The sequence below is a fragment of the Astatotilapia calliptera genome, chromosome 22 (assembly GCF_964374335.1).
Source record: "Astatotilapia calliptera chromosome 22, fAstCal68.1, whole genome shotgun sequence".
NCBI classification, from domain to species: Eukaryota; Metazoa; Chordata; class Actinopteri; order Cichliformes; family Cichlidae; genus Astatotilapia; species Astatotilapia calliptera.
In genome coordinates this window covers 26,413,293-26,423,544 of record NC_137442.1, presented here as the reverse complement: position 1 = coordinate 26,423,544, position 10,252 = coordinate 26,413,293, and positions in this window count along the sequence as shown.

The following is a 10,252-nucleotide window of genomic DNA, read 5'->3' as shown; positions in this document are numbered from 1 at the left end:
CAAATGATCTTCTTATGGCCTCTGACAGTGGACTCATCTCTGTGCTTGTCCTGCTAGACCTCAGTGCAGCATTCGATACTGTTGACCATAATATCCTATTAGAGCGATTAGAACATGCTGTAGGTATTACAGGTACTGCGCTGCAGTGGTTTGTATCATATCTATCTAATAGACTCCAATTTGTGCATGTAAATGGAGAGTCCTCTTCCACAAGGTTCAGTGCTAGGACCAATTCTGTTTACATTATACATGCTTCCTCTAGGCAGTATCATTAGAAGACAAAGTATACATTTTCACTGCTATGCAGATGACACCCAGCTCTATCTGTCCATGAAGCCAGATAACACACACCAATTAGTTAAACTGCAGGAATGTCTTAAAGACATAAAGACCTGGATGGCCGCTAACTTTCTGCTTCTTAATTCAGATAAAACTGAGGTTATTGTATTCGGCCCTGAAAATCTTAGAATTATGGTATCTAACCAGATTCTTACTCTGGATGGCATTACCTTGGCCTCCAGTAACGCTGTGAGGAACCTTGGAGTCATTTTCGACCAGGACATGTCCTTCAACGCACATATTAAACAAATATGTAAGACTGCTTTCTTCCATTTGCGCAACATCTCTAAAATTAGAAATATCCTGTCTCAGAGTGATGCTGAAAAACTAGTTCATGCATTTATTACTTTTAGGTTGGACGACTGTAATTCATTATTATCAGGATGTCCTAAAAACTCACTGAAAAGCTTTCAGCTAATCCAAAACGCTGCAGCAAGAGTACTGACGGGGACTAGAAAGAGAGAGCATATTTCTCCTGTTTTGGCTTCCCTTCATTGGCTTCCTGTTAAATCCAGAATTGAATTCAAAATCCTGCTCCTCACATACAAGGTCTTAAATAATCAGGCCCCATCTTATCTTAATGACCTTGTAGTACCATATCACCCTATTAGAGCAAATTTTCACTCAGTTCACTATGCTATACACAATGAGACAGAATTGTGATTTACAGTTCAATTATTTGCTCTCACACCATGATATGTTGTTGCTGAGAAGATAACCAGATTTTTTTACTTCAAATGTCTGGTCGTAGACATTTCACAGAAACACAAAGTATAAATGTCATCATAGCTCAAGAGAAATAGCCATCACCAAAGATTTCGTGTATATTTCAGTCTTGATCAAAGTGGTGGATAGCCTGTATCAGTGTAAGAAAAATTGATCACAACTTGAATGACAGCTGTGAAAAACAAGGTGAAAACACACAGACACACACACAACATAATGATCAGTACCTGTTTAGGTGCAGTCATGACTCACACACAGAAATAATTGAAGGTTTCTGTGAACGTCAGACCTGTCTGGTGCTTCTTCTTCCTGATGTCTGAAATATGCAAAAGTTATTTTATGACTGAGTGGATACAGCGGTGACACCATAATTAATCAGACACATATAATCATAAGCTTCCTTGTCCATTTACATACTGTAAGTACAAACACATTACTATTTTTACTCTAATACTTTCAACCTTAATATTTGACTCTATAGTATTTAGGATGGTTTCAATTCAACCCGATGTTTGTATAAAAAACATTATTGCAGATTAATGTGATATTACTGTGGAGTAATAAGTCTTGGGAATGCAGTCAGTCAATTCACCACAACTCTTCATCTTACCAAATATCTGATGGCATTTTTCATCGAGGGCAGCATGGTGGCATGGTGGTTAGCCCTGTTGCCGCACAGCAAGAAGGTCCTGAGTTCAACTCCACCATCAGGCCGGGGTCTTTCTGTGTGAGTTTGCATGTTCTCCCCGTGTTTGCGTGGGTTCTCTCTGGGTACTCCGGCTCCAGCTTCCTCCCACAAAGACATGCGCTTAGAATGGATAGGCTAATTGATTAATCCAAATTGCTCATAGGTATGAATGTGACTGGGAATGTTTGTCTGTCTCTGTGTGTTAGCCCTGCGACAGACTGGTGACCTGGACAGGTCAAACCCCTGAAATGTCTTTTCTGCTCCCTGGACTAACCTACTCTTTGTTTCCTTCTGTTTCAAGTGTGTATGTGTGTGTGTTAAGGGTAGCAGGGGTGTGCTGGACTTTTGAAGAGATGAGGAAATTTCAGGCCCAGTACCTGCTATATTACTAGAGTTGGAGGTGGAAGTGGAACCAGTTGTGAATGCATTCTGCAAAGGTGGTGCATTCGCTTGCATGACATGTAGAAAATACATGTCATGCAAGATTCAGGGTCAGTAAATGTTTTATATTCTTTAGGTCGGCTATATATATATATATATATATATATATATATATTAGGGGTGCAACGATATTCGTATCGATATTGAACCGTTCGATACAGTGCTTTCGGTTCGGTACGCATATGTATCGAACAATACAACATTTGTAATTTATTTTATCAATTTTCCTTCTGACGATGCTGTCTGTGTGGAGCGCTCAGTGAATCTGTGTTCGACTACTCCGCCTAGGCTGCACTGTCCAGCGCAGATCCACTGAGCGCTCAACACAGACAGCATAGTCAGAAGGAAGAGCGCAGGGCAAGCTAGCTAGACAGAAGTTAAGCTCTCCTTTTAACATGGACCTCCCCCACTCTCATTCAGATCTGGCGTTTGGAATTATTTTGGTTTTCATGTGACGTATGACCCTGAAGGTAAGCGAGTCATGGACTAAAGTAAAACAGTATGTTGGATGTGCCATGCAATGCTCAATTACATTGGTGTGAACTAGTGTGTTAGCACAGTTAGCTCGTTAACGTATTGGCCGTCTAGCCCCATGCACGGAGCGATCGGCGGTAGCTCGTTAACGGAGATTTGCCGTGTTGTGGCGCTAAGGTCATTTCAACGAGATTAACCTGAAAGCACTAGTGGGAACACAACAAATATGACTGCACATTTACGCCAACATCATCCTAGTGCAAAGACAAAAACAACAAGCATGCTACTAACTTTAGCCGAGTCATTTAGACAGCTGTTAGCACATGATTCTCCTTATGCTGCTGAGAATATAGCCCAGAAGAAGCGGATAGTATAGCTTTTATTTTGGAAAGAGACATTTCTCTGTAATAAACTCTCTTTTCCAAAGATGAGTGATTCCTCAATCAGATACAGGGCTTGCAATATCGCTAGCCCGACGTCCCGGAGCTAGCGATTTTTTCAGTCGGGCTACCAAAATTCTATCTCTTCCCTGCCCGTCGGGCTATTGTAGGTAAAATATATGTCAATGCTTTTGCATTCTTTCAGAAATGTAGCTGGGTAATTATGTCATTGGCATCGGTGAGCCACTGTCAATATGTGACATATTGAAGTCGCGTTTGAATTTGCGCTTGTTTTTTGCTTTCACTTTGCAATCACGTGAACTGTGTATAGAGAGCGACAGCACTGATCTGTGAGTGATGATAATTTGTGCACCAATTCCTCTGACATCGTCTTATTGTGTGGATGCTTTAAGCATCCACACTATTGAGTTCCTGTTTCTCTTTATTCTTTATTATTATTATTGTGTGGATGCTTTAAGCATCCACACTATTGAGTTCCTGTTTCTCTTTATTCTTTATTATTATTGTGTGGATGCTTTAAGCATCCACACTATTGAGTTCCTGTTTCTCTTTATTCTTTATTATTATTCTAGTTGCTTCCGTACACTTTTTGGCACTTAACTACTTCCACAATTTTCAGCCGATTTTCACCGTTCAAATTTTAAACTATTCTGCTATTTCTGCTAATTTACGCTACGATTTTTGCTATTTTTAACTATTATACTTTTTAAAATATTAAGCTTTTTTCCTTTAATTTGTCCCATTGAAATGAATGGGAAACTTCTGCAATTCTGCTAAAATTTGCTTGTTTTTGAAACTTAACTACTTCCTCATATTTTCACCTAGAACAACCATTCAAACTTTAAAATGTTCATAAATTATTGGGCTATTCAGGTATGATTCAGCTTTTTCAAATCTTTTACTGTTTTACTTTTATGCCTCTTAAAGTTTTGAGTTGCAAAATTGTGATTTTTCACAAAATACATGCGTTGTTATGGTTGCTATGCTCTTGGCTTCCAGTGTGCCACTGAAGGTTTTGCAATTTTCACTTCATGTCCGAACAACTTCTTGCTACTTGCTCAATTTTCACTCAACTTCCACAAATTATACATCAAAACGTAGGTATTTTTGCTGGCTTTCAGAAAATGTCACTATCATTGTTGTGGGATTTATAGAATTTTTGCAAATCTCCTCAGACCAACACAAGGTCTCAAAACTCTCCATATAAAGTCAATGGAGAGCTTGTTCAAAATCATCGCTGGATTTCTGTAATGAGAGGCATATTCGAATCGTCATATCTCCTTAACGAAGCGACTTTAAGACATGAGGCTTGTCCCCGAATATCTTCAGACACCCCTGACGCTCACAATTCAAGAATTTCTTTCTCACCTATTACCGTTCTGAAATGAGTTGGACTTGTTTGAGGGTAGGAAATTCGTCCTTCGCTCAGATTTCTTCAGATTTCAAACTGTGGAAATGAACCACTTTTTTCTCTCGTCATAACTTTTTGTTGGATTTCCACAGAGACCTGAAAATTTCCATGATTGTTCACCAAAGCCTGCTGTCTCTTACGGTGAAAGAATGATATCGATACTCCAAATAGATTTCGAGTTACAAAGCGTTGTTTGAGGGCAAGTCAAGGCAGTTTTTGCTTCGCTCTACTCAGTTATGGTGCATTAGAAGTCAAATATCTTTAATAATTCATATTTTAATGATAAATTGTAAACACTGGAAGATTCCCCCATCTCTTCTGAACAAAACGGTGTAAGAATGACCGCTCTAGCCCCTACGGTTTGGAAATTATGGTCATTTGTTTGAGGGGAGTCCTCACTATGAGAAATAGGCTGCAATAATCCTGTGCATCTCTGTGCTGCGTGTGTAAAAAGAGGCACCTGTTTTGGCGGGAAAACGTAAACAGCCACTCTGATTGGTGGATTTAAATTCGGCAGCTCTCTCCCTCTGTGTCTGTGTGTGTGTGTGTGTGTGTGTGTGTGTGTGTGTGTGTGTGTGTGTGTGTGTGTGTGTGTTTAGTGGGAGAGAGAGGACCCTGCCCTTATTTGGCAGCATGTCATTGTAGGATTTAAATTGAATATAGTTAGACTGGTTGACTGGATTAGAGCCTGTGTTTGTGTGTCCCTCTGTGCATTTGTGTTTCAATAAGTTATTACTATTCTGCTAAATCATAGTATTTCTGGTACTTTTCGGTACTTGTGCTAAATACAGTGTTTCTGCTAAATCATACTATTTCTGCTTTTCATAGGATTTGTGCCTAACATAGTATTTCTGCTAAATTATAGTATTTCTGCTTTTTATCGGATTTGTGCCTAATTTAATTTTAATTTAAAATTACAATATTCATAGTTCATCACAGTGTCTCTGGTAAATCACAATATTTCTGCTCTGTTGTACTATTTTTCTAAATCATAGTGTTTCTGTAATGTTTAAGTATTTTTGGCTAAATATATTCTTTCTGTTATCTTATACTATTTCTCCTAAATTCTTGTATTTTTGAGAAGTTATCATGTTTCTGGTAAGTTACAATATTTCTGCTAAATTCTGCTATGCTATTGTATTTCTGCCAAGTATTATGTTTCCTCTAAGATATTGCAGTTCTGCTAAGTTATTCCATTTTAGCAAACTTCTTTTGCTTCTGCAAAGTTTTTACAATTTCTGCAACTTTTCAGCTTTTTCAGCTAGTTTTTGCATACAGCTTCAGCTTTAAGCATCCACACTGCATTTTCGCAGGAAATGCAAATTTTTCTAGTTATTGTGTGGATGCTTTAAGCATCCACACTATTGAGTTCCTGTTTCTCTTTATTCTTTATACTTTATTGTGTGGATGCTTTAAGCATCCACACTATTGAGTTCCTGTTTCTCTTTATTCTTTATTATTATTCTTCAAGTTGCTCGTTTTTCGTCCGCTAACTACTTCCACAATTTTTGTGCTATTTTCACCGTTCAAATTTTAAACTATTCTGCTATTTCTGCTAATGTGTGCTATGACTTTTGGTATTTTCTGCTATTATACTTTTTAAAATATTAAGCTTTTTTCCTTTAATTTGTCCCATTGAAATGAATGGGAAACTTCTGCAAACTTCTGCAATTCTGCTAAATTTTGCTTGTTTTTGAAACTTAACTACTTCCTCATACTTTCGCCTAGAAAAACCATTCAAACTTTAAAATGTTCACAAATTATTGGGCTATTCATGTATGATTCAGCTTTTTCAAATCTTTTACCGTTTTACTTTTATGCCTCTTAAAGTTTTCAGTTGCAAAATTGTGATTTTTCACAAAATACATGCGTTGTTATGGTTGCTATGCTCTTGGCTTCCAGTGTGTCACTGAAGGTTTTGCAATTTTCACTTCATGTCCGAACAACTTCTTGCTACTTGCTCAATTTTCACTCAACTTCCACAAATTATACATCAAAACGTAGGTATTTTTGCTGGCTTTCAGAAAATGTCACCATCATTGTTGTGGGATTTATAGAATTTTTGCAAATCTCCTCAGACTAACACAAGGTCAGAAAACTCTCCATATAAAGTGAATGGAGAGCTTGTTCAAAATCACCGCTGGATTTCTGTAATGAGAGGCATATTCGAATCGTCATATCTCCTTAACGAAGCAAAGTTAAGACATGAGGCTTGTCCCCGAATATCTTCAGACACCCCTGACGCTCACAATTCAAGAATTTCTTTCTCACCTATTACCGTTCTGAAATGAGTTGGACTTGTTTGAGGGTAGGAAATTCGTCCTTCGCTCAGATTTCTTCAGATTTCAAACTGTGGAAATGAACCACTTTTTTCTCTCGTCATAACTTTTTGTTGGATTTCCACAGAGACCTGAAAATTTCCATGATTGTTCACCAAAGCCTGCTGTCTCTTACGGTGAAAGAATGATATCGATACTCCAAATAGATTTCGAGTTAGAAAGCGTTGTTTGAGGGCAAGTCAAGGCAGTTTTTGCTTCGCTCTACTCAGTTATGGTGCATTACAAGTCAAATATCTTTAATAATTCATATTTTAATGATAAATTGTAAACACTGGAAGATTCCCCCATCTCTTCTGAACAAAACGGTGTAAGAATGACCGCTCTAGCCCCTACGGTTTGGAAATTATGGTCATTTGTTTGAGGGGAGTCCTCACTATGAGAAATAGGCTGCAATAATCCTGTGCCTCTCTGTGCTGCGTGTGTAAAAAGAGGCACATGTTTTGGCGGGAAAAAGTACACAGGCTCTCTGATTGGTGGATTCAAATTCAGCAGCTCCCAGGCTGACCTAGAAACTTACTTCTCTCTCCCTGTGCATTTTTTTGCTGATTTTTTTCATTTAACAAGTATATTTGAGGGACCCTCAGCATGTTCAGCATTTTTTCAGCTGTCCATTTTGCTTTTCCAATTTTTCTGTTTAACTTATTACTATTGTGCTAAATAATACTATTTCTGCTATTTTATAAGATTTGTGCTTCATATAGTATTTCTGCTAAATTACAATATTTCTGCTTTTTATACTATTTGTGCTAAAACATAGTATTTCTACTAAATGTAGTATTTATGCTTAATCATACTATTTCTGCTTTTTATGGGATTTGTGCCTAATATAGTATTTCTGCTTTTTATAGGATTTTTGCTCAAACATAGTATTTCTACTAAATGTAGTGTTTATGCTTAATCATCCTATTTCTGCTTTTTATAGGATTTGTGCTTAATATAGTATTTCTGCTAAATTATAGTATTTCTGCTTTTTATAGTATTTGTGCTAAAACATAGTATTTCTACTAAATGTAGTATTTATGCTTAATCATAGTATTTCTATATATTTCTGCCTGGTCCCCAGGCAGCCAATCCTCTGTGAGGACTGAGAAATTCAAATTTTCAAATCAGGGCCTGCACGGCTTCCCAGCCAATCATATATGTGTCCTGAGGCATTCAAATTTGCATATTGGGGCCTTCATGGCTTCTAAGCCAGCCAATCATATCTGAGGGCTGAGGAATTCAAATCCACAAATCAGGGCCTGCACAGCTTCCCAGCCAGCCAATCATGTATGTGGGCTCCAGGTATTCAAATTTGCATATTGGGGAATTCGTGGCTTCTAAGTCAACAAGTCATCCATGTCATATATCTCTAAAAATTCATATTTTAATGATAAATTGTCAACACTTGAAGATTCCCCCATCTCTTCTGAACAAAACGGTGTAAGAATGACCGCTCTAGCCCCTATGGTTAGGAAATTATGGTCATTTGTTTGAGGGGAATCCTCACTATGTGAAATAAACTGAAAGAAGCAGGTCTATGTCTCTGTGCTGCGTGTGTAAAAAGATGCACCTGTTTTGGCGGGAAAACGTAAACAGCCTCTCTGATTGGTGGATTCAAATTCAGCAGCTCCCAGGCTGACCTAGAAACTTAGTCCTCTCTCCCTGTGTGTGTGTGTGTGTGTGTGTGTGTGTGTGTGTGTGTGTGTGTGTGTGTGTGTGTGTGTGTGTGTGTGTGTGTGTGTGTGTGTGTGTGTTTAGTGGGAGAGAGAGGACCCTGCCCTTATTTGACAGCATGTCATTGTAGGATTTAAATTGAACATAGTTAGACTGGTTGACTGGATTAGAGCCTGTGTTTGTGTGTCCCTCTGTGCATTTGTGTTTCAATAAGTTATTACCATTCTGCTAAATCATAGTATTTCTGGTACTTTTCGGTACTTGTGCTAAATACAGTATTTCTGCTAAATCATACTATTTCTGATTTTCATAGGATTTATGCCTAATATAGTATTTCTGCTAAATTATAGTATTTCTGCTTTTTATAGGATTTGTGCCTAACATAGTTTTTCTGCTAAATTATAGTATTTCTGCTTTTTATAGGATTTGTGCCTAACATAGTATTTCTGCTTTTTATACTATTTGTTCTAAATTATAGTATTTCTGCTTTTTATAGGATTTGTGCTTAATATAGTATTTCTGCTAAATTATAGTTTTTCTTCTTTTTATAGTATTTGTGCTAAAACATAGTATTTCTACTAAATGTAGTATTTATGCTTAATAATAGTATTTCTATATATTTCTGCCAGGTCCCCAGGCAGCCAATCCTCTGTGAGGACTGAGACATTCAAATTTTCAAATCAGGGCCTGCACAGTTTCCCAGCCAATCAAATAAGTGTCCTGAGGCATTCAAATTTGCATATTGGGGCCTTCGTGGCTTCTAAGCCAGCCAATCATATCTGAGGGCTGAGGAATTCAAATCCACAAATCAGGGCCTGCACGGCTTCCCAGGCAGCCAATCATATATGTGGCCTCAGGCATTCAAATTTGCATATTGGGGGAATTCGTGGCTTCTAAGTCAACAAGTCATCCATGTCGTATATCTCTAAAAATTCACATTTTAATGATAAATTGTTAACACTGGAAGATTCCCCCATCTCTTCTGAACAAAACGGTGTAAGAATGACCGCTCTAGCCCCTACGGTTTAGAAATTATGGTCATTTGTTTGAGGGGAGTCCTCACTATGAGAAATAGGCTGCAATAATCCTGTGCCTCTCTCTGTGCTGCGTGTGTAAAAAGATGCACATGTTTTGGCGGGAAAAAGTACACAGGCTCTCTGATTGGTGGATTCAAATTCAGCAGCTCCCAGGCTGACCTAGAAACTTACTTCTCTCTCCCTGTGCATTTTTTTGCTGATTTTTTCATTTAACAAGTATATTTGAGGGACCCTCAGCATGTTCAGCATTTTTTCAGCTGTCCATTTTGCTTTTCCAATTTTTCTGTTTAACTTATTACTATTGTGCTAAATCATACTGTTTCTGCTATTTTATAAGATTTGTGCTTAATATAGTATTTCTGCTTTTAATAGGATTTGTGCTTAATATAGTATTTCTGCTTTTTATAGAATTTGTGCTTAATATAGTATTTCTGCTTTTTATAGAATTTGTGCTTAATATAGTATTTCTGCTTTTTATAGGATTTGTGCTTAATATAGTATTTCTGCTAAATTATAGTATTTCTGCTTTTTATAGTATTTGTGCTAAAACATAGTATTTCTACTAAATGTAGTATTTATGCTTAATCATAGTATTTCTATATATTTCTGCCAGGTCCCCAGGCAGCCAATCCTCTGTGAGGACTTAGACATTCAAATTTTCAAATCAGGGCCTGCACGGTTTCCCAGCCAATCATATATGTGTCCTGAGGCATTCAAATTTGCATATTGGGGCCTTCATG